This window comes from Uloborus diversus, chromosome 4, assembly GCF_026930045.1.
Source record: "Uloborus diversus isolate 005 chromosome 4, Udiv.v.3.1, whole genome shotgun sequence".
Taxonomy (NCBI): Eukaryota; Metazoa; Arthropoda; class Arachnida; order Araneae; family Uloboridae; genus Uloborus; species Uloborus diversus.
This window is the reverse complement of record NC_072734.1, coordinates 73,222,794-73,242,567: the sequence shown is the minus strand read 5'-3', so window position 1 is coordinate 73,242,567 and position 19,774 is coordinate 73,222,794. Positions and strand designations below refer to the sequence as shown.

Sequence of the window (19,774 nt, the reverse complement as noted above, 5' to 3'; positions counted from 1 at the left end):
GAGAGGGTTACTATAGGGTTTTATTTAAAAAAACTTGTTTATGTGCGGTAGTCCAACCAGTGAATGATCAGCTCCTAATTTTTTGCAGAGTCCAAAAGATAATATTAGCTGAGTTGGCAACAATAGCATCCTTCTATGCAATTTCAAAAAGAAAACGAGTAGAAAAAAATGCTACATTTGTAATCTGGTTGGGGATGTTCATTGGGTTAATGCATTTTTTTTCACCACTTTCATGTGCCTAATGGGTCATTTCACGGTAATTTAGACATTTATGCAGAGTCCGTAAGGTGACCTTTTTTGCCATAAATTTTTAATCTACTGTTTGATTAGCATATTATTTCATTTTGAACTTTTCCTACCAACACACTAACTCAAATTTAAACAATTTGCAAATCAAACAGTAAATTAAAAAGTTATGGCAAAAAAAGTAATGTTACGGACTCTGAAAAAATTCAAAAATACCGTGAAATGACCCTAATGCTACAGTTAAAACAATGTTATGAATTTCAGAGCACAAAATTACACTTAAACTTTTGTTTTCTGATCTACATAATTACAAAATCATCAGGACATACACTCTTATTTTTGTTTACTGTTTTAAAAGTTTTTTTTTCCTCCAACTGTCATTTTCATCTGTTTGTAATATTTTAGAATTCCTTTTTAGCTAAGCAGATTAATAGCATTGGGACTTAAAAATTGTTACTTTTGAGTAGTTCAGGGCCGTATCCAGAGGGGGGGGCCTAACGCCCCCCCCCCCCCCCGAAATCCGAAATGTTTTGTACCGTAAAACAGAAGGTTTTTTTATTTATTTTTTTTAAATTCCTAACGTCAGAAAAGGAAAATAACAAAGTTTTTTTTTTAATTCTTAATTTTGCTACTATTCAAAATTTATAATATTTTGCAGAAATACAGAAAAAGCAGTTCTAGTCCTCATTAGCTGCAAGACACACTTGAAATTTAGACCTGAAAATTAGGACTTCCTGCTCTCTTTCCCAATTTAATTCAGGGCAGTCCAGGGTTAAAGCAGGCCCTTTGTCAGTTGGGTAGACTTTTCAAGTCTACCGAACTGACTTCTGTGCACTTCCTCCTCCAGGGACGTGCACAGAAATTTTGGAGCTGTCACAAATGCTTTTTCTGGGCCCCCCTCCATATTGTTTACCCATATTTTCAACCCTAGGTTTAAAAATATTGGACCCCATTCAAGCTCGGGCCCGGGCCAACCGGTGTTCCTTCTCCCCTCTGTGCACGACCCTGCCCTCCTCCCCCTAAAACTCTTATAAAACTTGCACTGTACTGATTTTGAGCCGAGGACTCCCTAAAGACTGGGCCCCTAGTTTCCGATTAGGCCAGTATCTTGTTACCAAGATGTGCCAAATTCAGCTCCTTGATACATCCTGAGTAAAAGATGCAAAAATCACGATTTTCGCGTTTTGTAGCATAATTTTCAAGATCATTTTTGTGACTGATATGTTTCTTGTCTTGCATTTATTTAATGCCAAATTCATTATCATGGAAGTTCTTTTGTTATTGCTTGTTTTTTTTTTCTTACTTCTAGTGCATACTGTTAATACCTTTAGTATGGGGAAAAAAAAAGCACTTACTCTACTCTCTTTCATTTTCTGCACTACTTGTGATTGAAAAAAAAAAGTTTGTTTCGAGAAATATTTCGTCGTGTTATTTTTAACTTAAAACGGGTGTGTCTTACAAAGTTATAATCAATTTGTAAGACTGTGCAATCAACTTTTGAAAAGTGTAAATAAAGAGCTTCAAATAATTTCACCTGTTCGAGAGTCTTTGAAAATTATTTAAGTTTTTGAAATTCCTTGAAAAGTTCTTCAATTTTATATCTTATCAAGAAAATAAAGTATGAATTGTCCAAATGACCAGACTATTACTCTTCCGTTCTTATTTTCTGAATGTCTACACCATTTCTTTTTCTTTTAAACTATTTTGTACAATTTTCATACTGTAGGGCATTTAATGAAAAAAAAATGGGGATAGGGGAAGTGATCAAAAACAAACTTCACTAAAAGCCGATATGAGCAGATGACGAAGTGCTTCTCTTTTCTCCTCTCTCATTTTTCCTCTCTGTCCATTAAGTTCCATGATTTGTCGAGCAAGCAATTTTTATTTTGTTTGATCTTGATTTGCAAAAGAATGTATAACTTTTAAAAGACTTTGTTTGCCTGTTTTTTTTTCATATTTTTGTAGTCTCAATTACCTAATATAAGGCCTCAAAATACAGATTTTTTTTTTCGAAAATTTCTCGGGGGGGGGGGGAAACCCCGGACCCCCTGAAATTATGGATGCTCTACATCCGACTTAAAGGGACACTCTCTTTTTATCCTTATTACCACTACAAGGTAATAAGAAAAATAATAAAAAATTAAAATAACGTAGTCCAAACAGTGGAATCATTAAAAATAGAGACAAAAAATCTTCTATGTTAACATTTTTATGCGTTTGTTGTGTATATATAATATATGTGTGTGTGTGTGTTAGGGCAATGTGCTAATCCGGGCCCCTCCCGAAAAAAATTTCTGGATACGGCCTTGGAGTAGTTGACAAATAACATGCTCCTGCACATGTTCTATGTTTATTTGCTTATTAAGAGTTCATCCAATTTCGTTAGCACTTTGACTGCCATTGCTATCATATGTGTTAGCCAGTGATGTTTTTGTTGAGATGCTGACTATCAGATATGATAGCTCATGTGCTGTGTTAAAACAGTTGCCCTTTGCTGAATATTTGCAATTTTTGCTTGGCAGTCAAAGTGCTTTTCCTTAGGTTTTTTTTTAGACTTTTTATTCTCCTTTGTTCTAATTTTTTTACTAATCTTTTTATCTTCTTATTATTCTTATCTTCTTTTGTTCTAATTTTTTTACTAGTCTTTTTTTTTTAACTGATCAAAGTGAATGGGGGCCTGATAGTTAATACCTTCAATTTTCCTGAAACTTTCAGGATCTCTTACTAGTATTATGATAAGAAAATGTGAAGCTTCTTTCCTCACTAATTTGATTTGTTGGCCCTCGAGTGGAGGTTAAAGTTTAGGGTCGTGAGAAAAAAGAGCTAAATATATGATGAGTGCTTTGCTTCAAAAGCAATGAGTGAACCGAGCCAATTCTTTTAAAAATTATACTACTTGATACTAGGTACATTCTAGTATAATTATTTTGGTGACTCATTCATGGCTTTGAGGGCAAAGGTCAATTGAAAATGCAATTTTTAAAACTTTTTTTGCCTTGTTTGGGCCCAGATATCTGCTAAAGCCGTGAATAACCCTCAGAAGTAACCCTTTTCTATAGTGAAAAATTCTATAGGTTTCTATAAAATTAGTTTTATAGAATTATATATATATACTTCTTATAGAATTCTATAGAGTTATTTTTTATAGAATCCTATAGAAAATTGGGCCATAATTCTATAAAACTCTATACAAGTATTTCTTATAGAGCCTCTATAGATCTTTTTATAGAGCCTATATAGATCTTCCTATACAGCCTCTAGATCCTATTAAGAGTCTCAGAAAACACAATGACAATACTTTACATAATTAATATACGTTTGACAAAACCAAATTATGCCTAAAAATATTAGGTGCAGCAATTTATTACAACGATTACACATTATTGTTAGATAAAGACACTTTATGGCACTGGACAGTGGTACCATTTGGGAGTGTTAATTAAATATTAAAACCCCAATCGGTATAAAAAACAATGTTAACACGTCCAAACATTCGGTTATTGTTATCTACATATGAGTCGCTCAGAAGCCAATGCGGTTAAGTCCAAAACACAAAAATTGAGAAAATTAATGTTTTTTGATACATTAGTTTTTAAAATTCTTGGTTTATTAATTTAATTAGAAAAGTGTATAAAGTCTTTTTTCGAGGTGTAAACTCTGCGAAAAAACAAGATATGTACAGGATGTGTTAATAAAAACGTAAGTTTTAATTGAAATAATGGCAGCATCTTAAAAATTTTAGGACTTATACCTTTTGGCAGCTGAAAAAGATAAGAAATTTATGTAAAAATAATAAAATAACATGTATTGTCATAAGTTTCATGTTTATTCATCATAACAAACATCATCTTCTTCCGAATTACTTAAATGAAAATCTTGATCTCCACGTGTTGTCCTTAATGTCCTGTAAAAGTTGTGTTTAATTCGAGGTATATACTTTAATAAACATATGATGTCTTTTTTTGTTTCTCTTGAAATTGTTCTGCCATTAGGACGTAATATAGGTCGAGTTATATTTTTTAAATTTACTGGCCTACCTTTTTTTTTTTTTTTTTAATATCAACTAGCAAAAATACCCGGCGTTGCCTGGGTCAGTAATAATTATGAGAAAAAATCGTTACTTGCTTTTTTTTTCTGGTTTAAGTGAAAGAATTTAAAACACATCTTTTTGACGTGATTAAAAATAGAGTTTCTTCCTTACCCATAAAAGTAAAATAGCAATAAGTATAAAGAACAAAATAGTATTGATTTAGAAACGAAAGCACTATATTTAAGCATATACAAATTTTCAAAACATGAAATTATTCTTCTCATGTTTAAACAGATTAATCTGTTGATACTTTTTTTTTAACATGGAGTCTAAAACCTTCTCTGTATTGCTATTGAAGTTGCTCGTAACCCCCTTATACTTCCTTTAGTTATTTTGGGAAATTTCAATCATTGTGGGCTCTTGGTGCGATTTTACCGAATTTGCGGGAATCGTTTTGGGATACCTTCGATGATGCTCCCTCCTTCTTTCCTTACTTTGTAAAACGATATGATATTAATTTTCGTTACAAAAATATTATGGCCAGGTGCTGAGATACTTTTGGTCACCATAAAATGGCGCTAAGAGTTTCATCCAAAATGTTTCCAAAATAAGTAGTAAAATTTGGCGATTGTTTGAAATTGTGCAAAAAGGAAAATTAATGGGAGTTTTTGTGCTGTTTATGAATTTCCCTAATTTAGTTGCTGGATTATTTAACACAGTAAAAAAAGTTTTTTAAAGATTCTTTGATTGGCGATATTTTGTTTACATGGTGAAAGCTAAGAAACATTATGACGTAGTCTTCGGCTTCTAAAACAGCGACGTTGAAAAAAAACTGCCAAATGCATCAGCTACGGAAATCTTTCCGCAAAAATTTTGGCGATCTGCTGGTTGATTGGATAATGAGTTAAGTGTTCAATCAGCGTAAATAAGAATAAAAACCATTAATTACATTAAAGTTCTGTTTAAATGGAAAATGATCAGACAAATCATATATTATTTGCCAATCTTGTGCAAAAATCTTACTTCAAGATTTGACTTGAGAAAAGCCTTGAACAGTCACGAAAAGCAAAGATGGTCAACAATACAACAATTGTCGCTATTGACAGGGAGTTGAGATGATACCCTAAATACTATATTGTGTTGAGGAAAGCCTTCGAACATGGAACTAAAAAGGTCATAACTCGTTTTTTATTCTACTTAGAAATTTGGAACAGGTGTCATTTTCAGCAGAAAAATCAGAGCTTTCGATGGACATATAATGTAAATATGTGCAAGTATTTTTTCATTCCTATATTAGAGAATTTATACGAAAATTGTATTTTATTGCTCCCCTAAGGAGGTTTTGCCCCCCATAACGGGACGAAAACTACCCTATGTGTCATTCTGATGCATAAGCTATATTATTGTAAAGTTTCATCGAAATCCGTTCAGTAGTTTTTGCGTGAAAGAGTAACAAACATCCATACATCCATACATACAAACTTTCGCATATATAAGAGTAGTAAGATTACATGAAAAGGATCATCCTCGTCAAAATTATGTTTGAACTTAATGCTGCTTGGGTTTGACCTTTCCAATTTTATCCATCTCATATTAAGCCAATTGACTGTTAGTCCACTTGTTGATTTTTTTCTATTGGTAACAGCTTCTTCCAATGGTTTTGTGGAAAGAAATTCTTGTGGATTCATTTCAACAACTCTGAAAGGGTTCTTTCTTTTATTATAAGGGGGGTGGGGGTTCTACTTTGTATTATATGATACCAGTCACTAGGGTTATAAATATACGAAATCTTTTTTGCATAAGCTTCTATAACTGCAAAATCAGCATCATTTGGCAAATAACTGTGCCCACTTAATAAAAATTTAAGCTCAATTGATTCAGCTTTTATATCTTCACTCTGAACCAATTTCTGTAAACTTAACACAGTTTTTATATTTCGATTCTGTCCTGAACATGAATCTGAATACATTATAATTTTTTGAAAATCCTTTGCGTACAATTTAATGTGTTTAGTTAAACACGATGACACTTCTTGTGAACCCCGCGATGCTTGGGTTATGGGCCAAACATACATGTAGCCCTCGTTAGTCTTTAAATCATGGCAACCAAGATTGTATACATATAAGTTTCTCTTGTAATAAGCCACTGATGTGGATAGTTTCGGAAATGGTAATGCTTTTTCTAAATCGAAACTAAACACGTATACTTCGTCTGAAGCCCTTAGTCGATCATTAGCCATACTATTACGGGCAATTTCTGCATCCCGCAAGTGTTCGTCATGTTCAACTTCAGCTAAAAATTTTTTCTTCATCTATTGTAGATTGTTTTTTTATTACTAAATAATCGCATTTTGCACAAGTATCTTTTGAAAGTTGCTTGAAATGTAAGTTAAATTTTGTCGAAAGTATATGGTAATAAAATTTTTCCTTTACTGGTACAGTTTGCTCTTCATTACATTGTTCAACATAGAGGTTATACATTTTTGCAATAGAAAGGTCTGAATTTAATTATCTTCGTCTGGGATTATGACTTCTTGTATAATGGCTTGAAATAGCAGGAAAGGAACTTATATGTTTTCTTACATGGGAATCGTCTATTTTGTTACCTGGAATATGTTGCCCCCGGTGGTCCTTCAGATCTTCCTTTGAACAGCAATTATATAGTCGCCCGTTACTTATTTGATATGTTTCTATAAAATATTTTTTGCGAACTCCAACATCTTGGCCGTTAAGTCTAATAAAATATTAGACTTTAAAAGACTGAGATCTTGGTCCTTTGGTGTTATTCCTGGGTCGTTGTCTTTTGATAGCATGAACTCTAATTAACCCACTTAAAAAATATTTTGCTTATGATGATCATTAAGCTTGTAAAAATTTTTTCATCGCCTGTTTTCTTTGATAAAAGGTTATCTTGCGATTACAAAGTCGTAAGCAGTTACAAGGTTTATTATCAAATTTCTTTGCAGGAATTATTCTTTTATTTCTAATTTGATATTGTTTACCTTGTATCCTTTTTTGTTTCTCAACATTTCTTGACCACTTCCCAGGATTCCTGCTGCGTTTTCTACCCCGTTATTTTGATTATTTTCTACATCTTCGTTATCTGACAATGTATCAGAATCAATACGGTTAACTCTCCTTAAATTAGAATGAAATATCGTATCACTTTCACTTTCACTGTGTTCTATTTCCATTGACATTTTTGGTTTTTATACCCTTACACTAAATATTTTTTATTATTTTAAAAAGTCAGAGTTTTTACAGTTATTAAAGGAAATGTATTTAATGTTTTTGATAACACAATAGCTTTCGCAAACACTTCAACGTAATATTTTTGTGTTCTGACGCCACATGCATAAAACTCAAACAATTCTAATTAGAAGGTAACGGTTACAGTTACCATGAATTTCTTGTTTTTCAGTGTTACCAACAAACACCGAAAGAAGAAGAATAATTTAATTTTTATTTAAAAGTTTACGTAAAAAATATTGATAAAAGGTGGACTTGTTCACATTGGCTTCTGAAATTATTATACAATACATTCAGAAGCTATTAAAAAAAGGGCCTTCTAACCTAGAAAAAAGTAACCAACGTGTAAATCCTTTAGTAACTAAGAAGATTATTATTAATTTCATCAAAATTTCCAAAAATTAGAAAATATCAAAAAATGGACTTAACCGCATTGGCATCTGAGCGGCTCATATAAATTTATAATGCAAAAATCACTAGTAAATTAATGTCATTACTCAGTCATGAGCTTTATTTATTTAGCAAAATCAAATGCTATTTCCGATGCATAATAAAGTTCATTCTGGATTTAAAATTCAAGGTTTTTTTTTATAACTACTATTTATAAATTTTTTCATTCTCAATTTGTTTAATATAACAATAAAAATATAAATATAACAAAACAACACAAAAATAATGCATACTTTCTAACGAATTCGGCAAGATTCAGCCATTTTCATTTGCAACGCTTAGAGGATCGCACGTGCAAGATGGACGCGATCGCCGTTCGGGGCAGAACACTGAAAACAGACTGGCGCATGCGCAAAGAGATTGAGAGAAATACTACTGGCAAACTCTCGCGACAAAATACGGAGTTGCATCTTTTGGAACTTTGATTATTTTATTTACTAAACAATGACAAGATTTTTTACGAATTCTCACATTTTAAGAATTAATTTCAATGTTTAGAAGCTTTATTATTGCTATAAAATAACTTAAACATTGTAAATAATAAATAATTTTTAATCTTTTATGAGTATATTTTTTATTTAATTAAGTTTGATTTTTTTTCATCGAACTATGAGAAAATGCAACAGTATTATTATTAAAGACCATACTACAATTCGCCGTTGTAATAAAAAATATGACCTTAACAAATAATTGTTAAAACAATTATTCTTAAAATTAAATAGATTAATTAGGAATTAAACCATTTCATTTTACGGATTAAACTTCCTAATTAATTAAGGCTTTTTAGCCTTTTCAAACTAGAAGTATTATATAAACATTAATGAAAACTATAATTGTAAACAAAATGAACGAATTGTCAACTTTTTACAAAATTCTACAGTAAGGGAAGTTTTCTGATCAAATTCTATAGAATTTATTACCTATAGAAACCTTATGCTCAAATTCTACAGCAGTTTCTATAGAACTTTATAAAAGAAATTCTCTATAGAAACTTCATTTTCAAGCTCTATATGGATATCTATAGAATTATATAGAAATAATTTCTATAGGAACTTTCTTATAGACTTCTATATAATTTTCTATCGAATTCTATTAAGCTCTATCAACCATTTTCGTAAGGGAAGTATATGAGTAACTACTCACCACAGTATAGTACTAAGAAAAATATAAAATAGTTTTCGTTTCTCTTAGCTTTAGTAGTTAAACGGTCTCAAAGTCTATGATTTTTTTTTTTTTTTTTTAATGGCCAGGTTTAGAGGTCAATAACTTTGATCGCGACATGTCAATAACTTTGGAACACAGCTGTAGTTATAGTCCAAGTGGTGCAGTTTAAGTTCCAGGTTAGAAACCCATGGCAACTAATCAACTTTTTTAATTACGCGATCTCAAAGTTGATAATTTGAAACAACAAGAATCAAAGTTTTAAGACAATTGCTCTATAGCGCCTGAGTCAATAACTTTGAGCAAGAGCTGTAATGATGCTCTACGTGGTGTAGTTTTAGACTCATGTCAGAAAAACTTGAGATCTAATCATCTTAATTAATCGCTCTCAAAAATGATGATTTCAGTATAAAAGAGCGTTTTTTCACGAGTTTATATGCGTGCTACTCAAAATCTTATGAGCTCAAACTCATATAAATACTAGAACAAATCAACAGCCAAATGTACTTTTAAGCTCCCAAATTTTCATGCTTCCAGTCTAATAAAATTTTCTCAGCAGCGTAGCATAGCTTTCTGCCGCCTGGGGCAGGCACCAAAATCGCCGCCCCTCTTACATTGTCCTCATGCACCCCCCCCTCACACACAACAAAAAAACGACATGCTTAATATTTTACACAACGAAAACAAGATTTTATTATCCGAAACATGTTTTGCATTTTAATATAATCTTACTCCAACAGGAAATACTGTTGATCGAAAAATTCTAATAAATATTTTTCAAAAATTATTGCATTATGAGAGATAATATTTTCCCTCGATAAAAGCATTTAAAACATGATCTAAAACTGTGTATACTAATAGTATTTTTTAAACCTTTTATTGAAAAGAAGAAAAAAAAATATGATTATAAATTACCTGATCGATACATTTTTTTTTTCTTGTACTTGAAAAGATTTTTTCCTTCATAACCTAAAATTTTAGTTTTCCACTTTTCATCAACGGAAATTCTTTAACGACACTATCAATATGGATTGTCTCAGTCATTTCTGTAAAATGTTGCATAAAATGTCGTTTTTTAAAATGACTCCCTGAATCCAAATATACAAGCCCGGATCTGCGTACCCGCAGTGCGGGGGGGGGGGGGGGGCGGCACGGCCTTGAAGGGCCCAACGACCCAAGAAACTGAAAAAAAAAATAGCGCTAAGACTTATTTACGTTGCAGATATACACTGCTAGCCTCTGGGGAGAGGCCTCTGCAGATTTAGTTGCAGGGAGTCCAAAATTTATAGATCCGGACCTGCAAATATGACCACTGTTTCCCCCTATTACCCGCTCCGTTTTGGAGCTCTGGAGATCAATCTCCTCCCCCTCCCAATTTTTCTAAGCCAATATTTTTATTTGGAGTGGGAGGGAGCATTATATTAATTTTTAACATTCTTCTGGGGGACTAGAGAAAAGAAAAGTTTAAGAAGAGGAGCATTTGTAGCAAGGTGGCACTCCCCCTACAATATTTAAAAAAATCATCAAAACGAATCGCTGTTTTTTTCCCCCCACAGTTTGCTTTTGATTGTACTTTTTGATGTACAATCATTTTCTTTTCGATGTAAAATCTAAGTATCGGCTTTACTTCTATGAGCCCCATGTCCGAACCTTCCCGGATTATGTATATTTATTGAAATTACGATCACACTGAAGATTACGAATGAAATAAAGCGTGTCTGTAATTTAGCATTAATATCTTCTTTATATAAATAAAACACAACATCCAAATCGATACGTATTGGGTAAATTCAGAAACTACCGGACCGATTCCGTTAAAATTTTCAGTTTATCGAGTTTAGTCCTGAGATGGGTTATAGACATTTTCGACAAAATTTCGATGAATAGTTATTTTTTTATTCGAAATTTACGTTTTGGATCCAAAAATGTATTTTTCTACCAAGGCCGAACTAGGTCCCTAAAAGAGCGCCAACCTTGACTCTCAAAGGGCACAAAGAAAAAGACACAAAGGTGCACAAGTTCAAAGGGCCAAATAAAAATATAAAAAGTCGTACAGGTTTGAGGGAGCAAAAAGAAACATGCGCACAAGTTCGAGGGAAGGGCACAAAGAAAAGAAAACGAAAGCGCACACATTCGAGGGCACAAATGAAATAAAATGAAAAAAAAAGTTCCAGGGCGAAAAAAAAAAAAAAAACGGAGGCGCACATGTTCAAGGACGCAAAGAAAGAGAGAAGGCGCTCAGGTTTGAGGGAGCAAAAAGAGAAAAAAGAAAACCCGAAGGCGTACAGGTTTGAGGGCACAAAAAAAAAACCAGGCGCACAGTTTTAAGAAGAGGGCGCAAAAAAAAAGGAAACAAAAACCAAAGGCGCACACGTTTGATGGCACAAATAATATAAAATGAAAAAAAAGGGGGTTCGAGGGCGCCGAAAAACAAAAAACGCTCAGGTTTGAGAGCGTAAATAAAAAAGGAGCTCAAGATCAAGGGCGCAAAAAGATCAAGGGCTCAAAAAAAATCAAAGGCGCACACGTTCGAAGGCACAAATAAAATAAAATGAAAAAAAAAAGCGGTTCGAAGGGGGAAAAGAAGGAAGTTAGGAACAAGGGCGCAAAAAAAAAACCGAGGGCGCATAAGGTTTTTTTAGTCTCGTCAAGGGAAACACGTGGAGGCGCAATCACGTTAGTTAAGGCAGTGACTGCTTTCAAGGGCGAACTGGCCTGCGGACCGATACGCCCTCGAACGTCCTCTGTCTGCCTTCGTTTTTTTTTTTTTTTTTTTTTTTTTTTTTTTTTTTTGCCTGCTTCTAACCTGTGCGACTGCTTATACTTTATTTATTTTTGGCGCCCTTGAACCAGTGCGCTTTCGTTTTTTCACGCCCTCAAACCTATGCGCTTTCTTTAATTTTTTCACTTTTAAAACCTTTGCGCCCTTGAACCTCAGCTCTTTCGTGCCCTTTGGTAGTTAAGGTTGGCGCCCTCTTAGGGGACCATTCCGCCTCTGCCTGCTTGTCGATCTTTGTGATTTATAAATATCTCCAACGAGATTGTCCTCTCTCTCGTCTTTCTATGTCAGCGCCAGTGATAATGGTCCGCATGCATGTCAGTATCCAGTATTTCGTGCAACGAGAAAAATTTCCTGATACAAGTTAGAACTGAAGAGCAAAAAAAAATTTTTTTTTTTTTTTTTTTTGATGTTGATTTAGTGATCCCTAGCAAAGCGCCGTCTTAGTAAAAAAAAAAAAAAAAAAAAAACCTTTACGATGTTAATGAGGTGTTACAGAATTTGCCGCCCCTAGCAAAGTGCCGCCCGGGGCGAGTGCCCCCTTTGCCCCCCCCCCCCCAAGCTACGCCACCGAATTTTCTGCAACCATGACCACAACATGGCAGTTCTTCTCAAAAAGGTGATTTGCCATTTTAGAGATCCCAGCTCCTCAGGATTCCGATCTCGGAAGCTGAAAATTTGCATAGGTTTGTTTCAAAGACATCTCTACACCTCTATAAAATTATATCCTATTCGGGGATGATCGAACTGGGACAGTTTTAAAAAATTAGGTCAGTTGACGTGGAATCACTCTGATATAATGTTGTGACAATTCACATGCTTCTTTGGTTATTTTTGCCTTTATAATGACCATAAATCAATGCTATATTTTAGGAAGAGGAATGCAATTGGGTAAGAGATTGAGTTCATACTTACAGTAGAATTTGCATACACACTACGTAGTAATTAAACTTTTATAAATAAACAAATTTATTAAATAAGGTTCAAAAGTAAAAATATAAATATAACATCAAAAAGAAAGAAAAAACACAGGCTCGTTAGACAGTAACAATAGATGCGGGTGAAATGTGTATAATGTTTATATCAGAGTGATTCCACGTCAACTGACCGGATTTTTCAAACTTTCCCCGCTCGATCACCCTCGAATGGGATGAAATTTTATAGAGGCGTAGAGATGTCTTTGAAACTAACCTGATGCTAATTTTCAGCTTCTGAGATCCGAATTCTATGGATCTAGGATCTCCAAAATGACAGATCAACTTTGTGAAAAGAATTGCCATGTTGTGGTGAAGGTTACAGAAAACTTTACTGCACTGGAAGCATGAAATTTTGGGAGCTTAAAGTACATTTGGCAGTTGATTTGTTCTAGTATTTATGTGAGTTTAAGCTCGTAAGATTTTGAGTAGCATGCATATAAACTCGTAAAAAAAACGCTCTTTTATACAGAAATCATCATTTTTGAGACCGTATAATTAAGTAAGATGATTAGATCTAATGGTTTTCTGCATGAGTCTAAAACTACAACACGTAGAGCATAATTACAGCGCTTACTCAAAGTAATTGACTCGGGCATTATAGAGTAATTGACCTAAAACTTTGATTCTTGTTATTTCAAATTATCAACTTTGAGACCGTGTACTTGGAAAAAATTGATTAGTTGCCATGGGTTTCTAATCTGGACCTTAAACTACACCACTCTGACTATAACTACAGCTGTGTCCCAAAGTTGTTGACCCATCGCGATCAAAGTTATTGACCTTTAAATTTGGGCATTTTAAAAAAAAATCATCGACTTTGAGACCATTTATCCACTAAAGCCAAAAGAAACGAAAGCTATTTTATATTTTTCTTAGTACACTGTAAAAAATCTCGGAAAACTCTCTGAATATACAAAAAAGTTTTCCGTAATACACAGATTCGTACGCCCTCCGCAGTTTTCTACAATAATCAAAAACGTTTCCCGTTTAGCAAGAAAGTAAGAGTCGACGCATGCGCAGGTGATACGGCAATTTTATAGTGCAGCAGCAAATCTAAACTGAAACTTTCGAAAGCACACGCAATGAAAACAACTGCTGACTCATGTATGCGAAGTAACACTCATCAATGGGATTAGTAGAAGTTTTGTTCCTCGCATGAATTCACTGAAGATAATGTTAAAGTCTTATATTTTCTTGCTTATGTATCGTCATGAGATTGAATTTGAAGCTATGTCACTTATTTTTAAGTACGAAGTGCAAATTCTCGACGCATGCTCGCGGAAAGAATACAAACTGAAATTAAAAACCAAATAATAGCCGAGAGGACGCCATGTAAATTCATTGCGTCGCATAACTGTGTAGGTAATTTACTTTTTTCTTGGATACTTTTCTTCTTTCTACCAAATGGGTAATTTTTGTTGGCAGAATTTTATTCTGTCATAAAAATCACCTTTTTGGTGACCAAAGCCTGCAAAAGACCACCACCGACGAATAGGTAAGTCGCTTTGCAACTCTATTACTTTAAAGAGATTTAGTTCATATAAACCTCGTTAAAAAAAAAAACTATTTTCTTCAGTATCATTTATGTATCAAGCATTATGAATTAAATGTTATAATATGCAAATTGTCAGGTTTGATAGTTCGTCTTTAAGGTTGCATGTTTTCATTCTCTTGTAAACAGTGTAGCTAGATTGTATGAAGTAAAAAAAAAAAACTATCTCTTGTAATTAGGAACATAGTGCTTCAGTATTATCTAAATGACGATATCTCTTTAAATATTTGCATTAGCGAAACGCTTTAAATTAGTTAAATGTGTATTAATTTATTTAACAAATAAATACATATATGTATTTGAAAGTGTCTTCATTTTTTTCGTTTTACGAGCTTCAATTTTACCAAAAGCAAAAAAAAAAAAAAAGACTTAATAAAATAATTTTGTATTTTTACACCATATTAAAGTATTTGACTTATAATTTATATGATACTTTGATTTATAATGTATATGATACTTTGATTTGTAATGTATATGATGTTGCTTTTTCAAGGGGAGGGGGGGCGCTTCATAGCATTTTATGGGTGCACCATCACTCTTATGGTGGGGGGGGGGGGTATTCTCGTATATATGAAATGGAATAATTATGTAATAGAGTTCAATGTTTTAATAAATAAAATATATAATGCATTTTGCGCACACTGTAAAAATAAAATCAGTAACCTATTTTGAGTAAGTATTTATATTTGTGATGAGCTGGAAAAGGGCAAGAACAGAAGAATCAACCCGAATGGTTCCAGCAGAGGGACTTGGTGTCATATTTAAATTCATCAATTTCTCTGTTGGTACTTTTCGGTACACTTTGTTCGTCAGAGAAATTGACTTGAGGTGAACGAATTCCGGAACGCGAAGGGTAGGTAAGTCCTGTCAAATTTTATCCAAAGATAAAAGCTATCAAGTTTGATACAAGATATGTTTTTAAATTCTGCATTAAAAATACAATATGTTGATAGTTTTGTCTTGAAAATATTGAGAGAAAAACTGAAGTTTAAGATTGTTTAACAAACAATCCCCACTTTTCAGAAGGTACCCCCACTCCAATTCCCCGACGATTTTGTGATTAGGAATGAAACTAGTAGATTATTTCATAATTTTTCAAAAATTTATAACTGTGCATATGTTATGCTGTTAACCATGCTATTTGTCATTAGAAATTCCAAAAAAAAAAAATCAACGATCCCAAGTAGCATTGAATCTTGGCGCAATATTGTACTTGGTTGGCTGAATGTTGGCGTACGATTTACACCCAATATTGGCTGAAGCTCGTAGGGGATACATTTTAACAATATCGGCCAATATTGCTATTGCAATCTTGAGCCATCATTGCATGCCGATCTAATGCCAATATTGGCGTTACGTTGGCTAAATAGTGGCTCACAATATTGGCTGAAGCACGGAGGGGATACATTTTGACAATATCGGCCAATATTGCTATTGCAATCTTGAGCCATTATTGCATGCCGATCTAAGGCCAATATTGGCGTTAGTTGGCTAAATAGTGGCTCACAATATTGGCTGAAGCACCGAGGGGATACATTTTGACAATATTGGCCAATATTGCAATCACACTCTTGAGCCATTATTGCATGCCGATTTTAAGCCAATATTGGTTAAATAGTGGCTTCCATTATTGTTATATACACTGCTGTCTACACAAAATGCGACATCAAGAAGGTGCAGTCAGAATGATACAAAATTTTACACTTGATGGCAACATTGATTACAAAATAAAAATAAAATGAACATTTATTACTGAAAAATCCCAAATGAATGGAGGTTTAAGTACCCTGTTGAATCAACTCTAGCTTGAAGGTACAACACTATACAGTCGAACATTGAGGTATACTAGTCTCATATGATGTAATACGTCAATTCCTATCAGTTAATGTAAAGCACTACTAATTCAATCAAACTCATAGATTGTTCAATTTACCGCCAAGTCATTCCAGATATGCTCAATTTGTGACAAATCATGACATCACGCAGGTCAGAAAAGGTGATAATGTGGGAGAGGAACCCCCCCCTCCCTGCTGTGTGTGACGGTGCATTGCCTTATTGAACACGAGTCTCAACACATGACAAAAATATACCATTAGGTTGTGATAGTGCAGCGAGTCAATGTTAGAGGTGATCCTGTCCCACACACAATATAGCACCCCATAGCATCACTACAGCTGTCGATGTGGTGTGCTCCTAAAAAGCAGGCTTTATTAGGGTCGCATACACTTGGAGTAGGTTTGAGTTCAAATCGATTTGCTAGCAACCGAATGGTACCCGATTGCTCTCATAGCGATGAATCCAGATCGAATTTCGCAAAAATAACATTTTTTTAAGGTTATGGAGAACACGTTGTGAACTACCAAATAATGCTTTGGCTTTTCAGCGGCATACCCCACCCACAGCTGGGATGCCTTTATGGGTTGCAATCATGTACAAAACATAGTCACTTCTAATATTGATCCACAGCACTACGACAGGTCACCCTGCGGTCCCCATGACACCAAACTGCGTTAATATCATTATTCAGTCACATGTGTTGGCACTCATGGCGGGGCTCCCAGGAAGACACTGCTTGATCACACACAGCAAGGGTGTGAGGGGACTTCCTTTTCCACTTTCTATGTCCAGTGCGTCACCCTGCTTTGTCACAAATTGAGCATATCTGGGATCACTTGAGATGGTAAATTGCGTAGGCTATGAGCTTGATGGAATTAGGTGCACATTTCTAGTACCTGTGTAGTAGGATATCCTACAAGACTGATATGCTTCAATGTTTGACAGTATTACCTCGTACATTCACGCAACAGGTAGCTCGACAGGAGACTTAAACCTCCATTCATTTGGGATTTTTCCAGTAATAAATGATCAATTTGTTCTCATTTTGTAATCACTTTCTGATAGTAAGGTTGCCATCACGTGTATAAAATTTCATTTCACTCTGACTACTATCCTTCTTGGTGTTGCATTTCGTGTGGCCAGCAGTGTAGCTAGGATTCCAACAATTTCAACGAAAAGGAAGAAGGAATTAAAAGTCGCTTTCCTGGAAGCTTCGACCACGTAAACACTGAAGATGACTGCCGCAGATGCAGTTGAAACGTTTGTGGTAACAACACTCAGACCACAGCAGAACAGCCCAAAATCTCACATCATCAATTTAATTCATACTAAAAGTGCCTAGTTATTAAATGTTGGTCAGAGAAAAAGAGAATTTCTTATGACTGTGCACCAATTAATGTATATTTTATTTTTGAATCATATAACTGTAAAAGTAGCTAACAGAAGAAAAATGAAACAGTCAATGCTAACTCCATAAAAATTGATGAAAATGTAAAATGAAATATAATAAAAAGAAAACTTAATTTTAATTCTACATATTGTAATAATAACATAAGAAAATAAAGAGTGATTTGAGGAAGCATTTACTATTTTAAAGACTTTAATTTGTGCTAATTGAAAATATCGGATATTTCCGAATTCTGCTCAAAACTTACTAACATTGCTAAATATTAGTTACAAAAGTTCCTGAGCAGAATTCAGATTAGAGTTAATTCTCCCTCGACGAACAAATAGAAAATTTGTACACATTTGGTTTCATTGCAATTCTACGGTTGCACAGAAAGTAAATGTAATTGAAGTACAGTGCAAAAGTTGCTCAAAATCATTGCTTGATCGTTTTCATTGTCATTCAAATTAATAATAAACTTTTAAATTTGAAATAACTGATTAGTAAAGTTATTTTATAATATTGAACAATTAATGGTAGGAATTTTTATTCCTATTTAAAAAAAATTAAATATGAACATCATTTTTAAGTACCTTTTTCTTTGACCCGGATAGTTCAGAAATAGCAACTTAATTTTGCAAGAATTAACTCCTTCAGTAAAATGTTTGACCATGTTTATGTAAATAAAGTAAGTAGATGCAGCAGACTCCAGCATATGTCTAATATTTTCACATAAACAAAAAGTATTCAATAATGAACTAACAATTATTGTCAAAGAAAAATAATAAGATCTATTTCACAAAATTGGCATTCATTATAATAAATGTGGAAACAAACTACACTCAAACCTAGTTTTGTGTGGTAGATAGGGACCGCATAAAAAAATTCACTCAAAACTTCACTATTAGCTACAAAAAAATGCTTTCGTAACACAGTCTCACTTGAAAATAACCCAAAACTTACGAAACAACTGTAGGAAATTTTTCTTTAAACAAATTCAAGACACTTTTCACTTCAGAGTTCCCCGTACCTACCACTTTTTGTGGCTTAACCAGTTAGATGGGAGCCTGAAGACAGCTCTGCTTTTGCAACTACTTTGAATCTCGCCAACCATTTAAATCCGCTTTTAAAATATACATCAGAGAACGATTCATCACTTAAAAATACTACCGAGCACTTGTTTTATAGACAAGTTAGTCAATTGAGTCACAATTTGATTGAAATTTTCATGTACCACAAAGAAAAAGGATCCCACAGAAACAGGTTTGAGTGTACTGCAAATAAAGTTGTTAAGTTTTTCTTTTTTAAAATGGATGTAATGTAGGTGACAATGAACAAAGAATAATCTGAAAATCATTTATTATTGATGCAAATGTAGGTTGCACTTATTGCAATGAAATAATGGACAAGCAGTTAGCTGTCTAGTACATATGTTTGAAAACTAAAACACATAAAAAAATACTTCCACTTACCATAATGAATGGAAAATTTAAAAAGTTGAAAATGATTATTAAACCCTTTGCATTTTGGCTTAACTTTTGACATCACTTTTTAGCTCTGTGTTGTCTTAGTTTTTATAAAAAATAAAAACATTTATTTTTATTTATAAACAAATAAATATTCCAAACATAGTGCAAAAGAACTTACGGCTTACTTTACATGTTTTTCCACTCACCTTTAAATTTCCAAATTCTTCAACATTATTAAATTTTAATCTATTTGATATCACTTTTAATAGACGAAAGAGTATGAACACTTAATTTTTTTGTGCAAAAGAGATGATGTGGAACAATTTATAATTTGTTTTAAGGTTGAAAAGGAACATTCACTAGAACAGTTTGATACCAGGGTTGGCTTTCTGCCGGCAGAAACTAGTTTTTGCCATGCCAGTGGCAGAAACTGGTTATAACCGGTAAAAACCGGCAGGAACTGGCAAAAACTTAAGTGTCTTTAATAACTCAAGTAATTAGTAAATGATATTTGTTTAAGTCAACTAAAAAATTAAACATGATTTCATCATTTAAAAAAATAAAATCCATTGCTAGTGCCCTTGATTTAGTTCAGAAAGGGAACTTTTCAATTGCAGAGGCTCTTAGTATTTGGATTAA

At 33.5% G+C, this 19,774-nt stretch overlaps 1 protein-coding gene across 1 annotated transcript in view; it reads right to left on the bottom strand.

Annotated features, from left to right (window-relative positions):
- LOC129220634 (O-acyltransferase like protein-like) overlaps positions 1 to 19,774 on the bottom strand; it is a 93,942-nt gene that overhangs the window by 641 nt on the left and 73,527 nt on the right. The window lies entirely within an intron of this gene.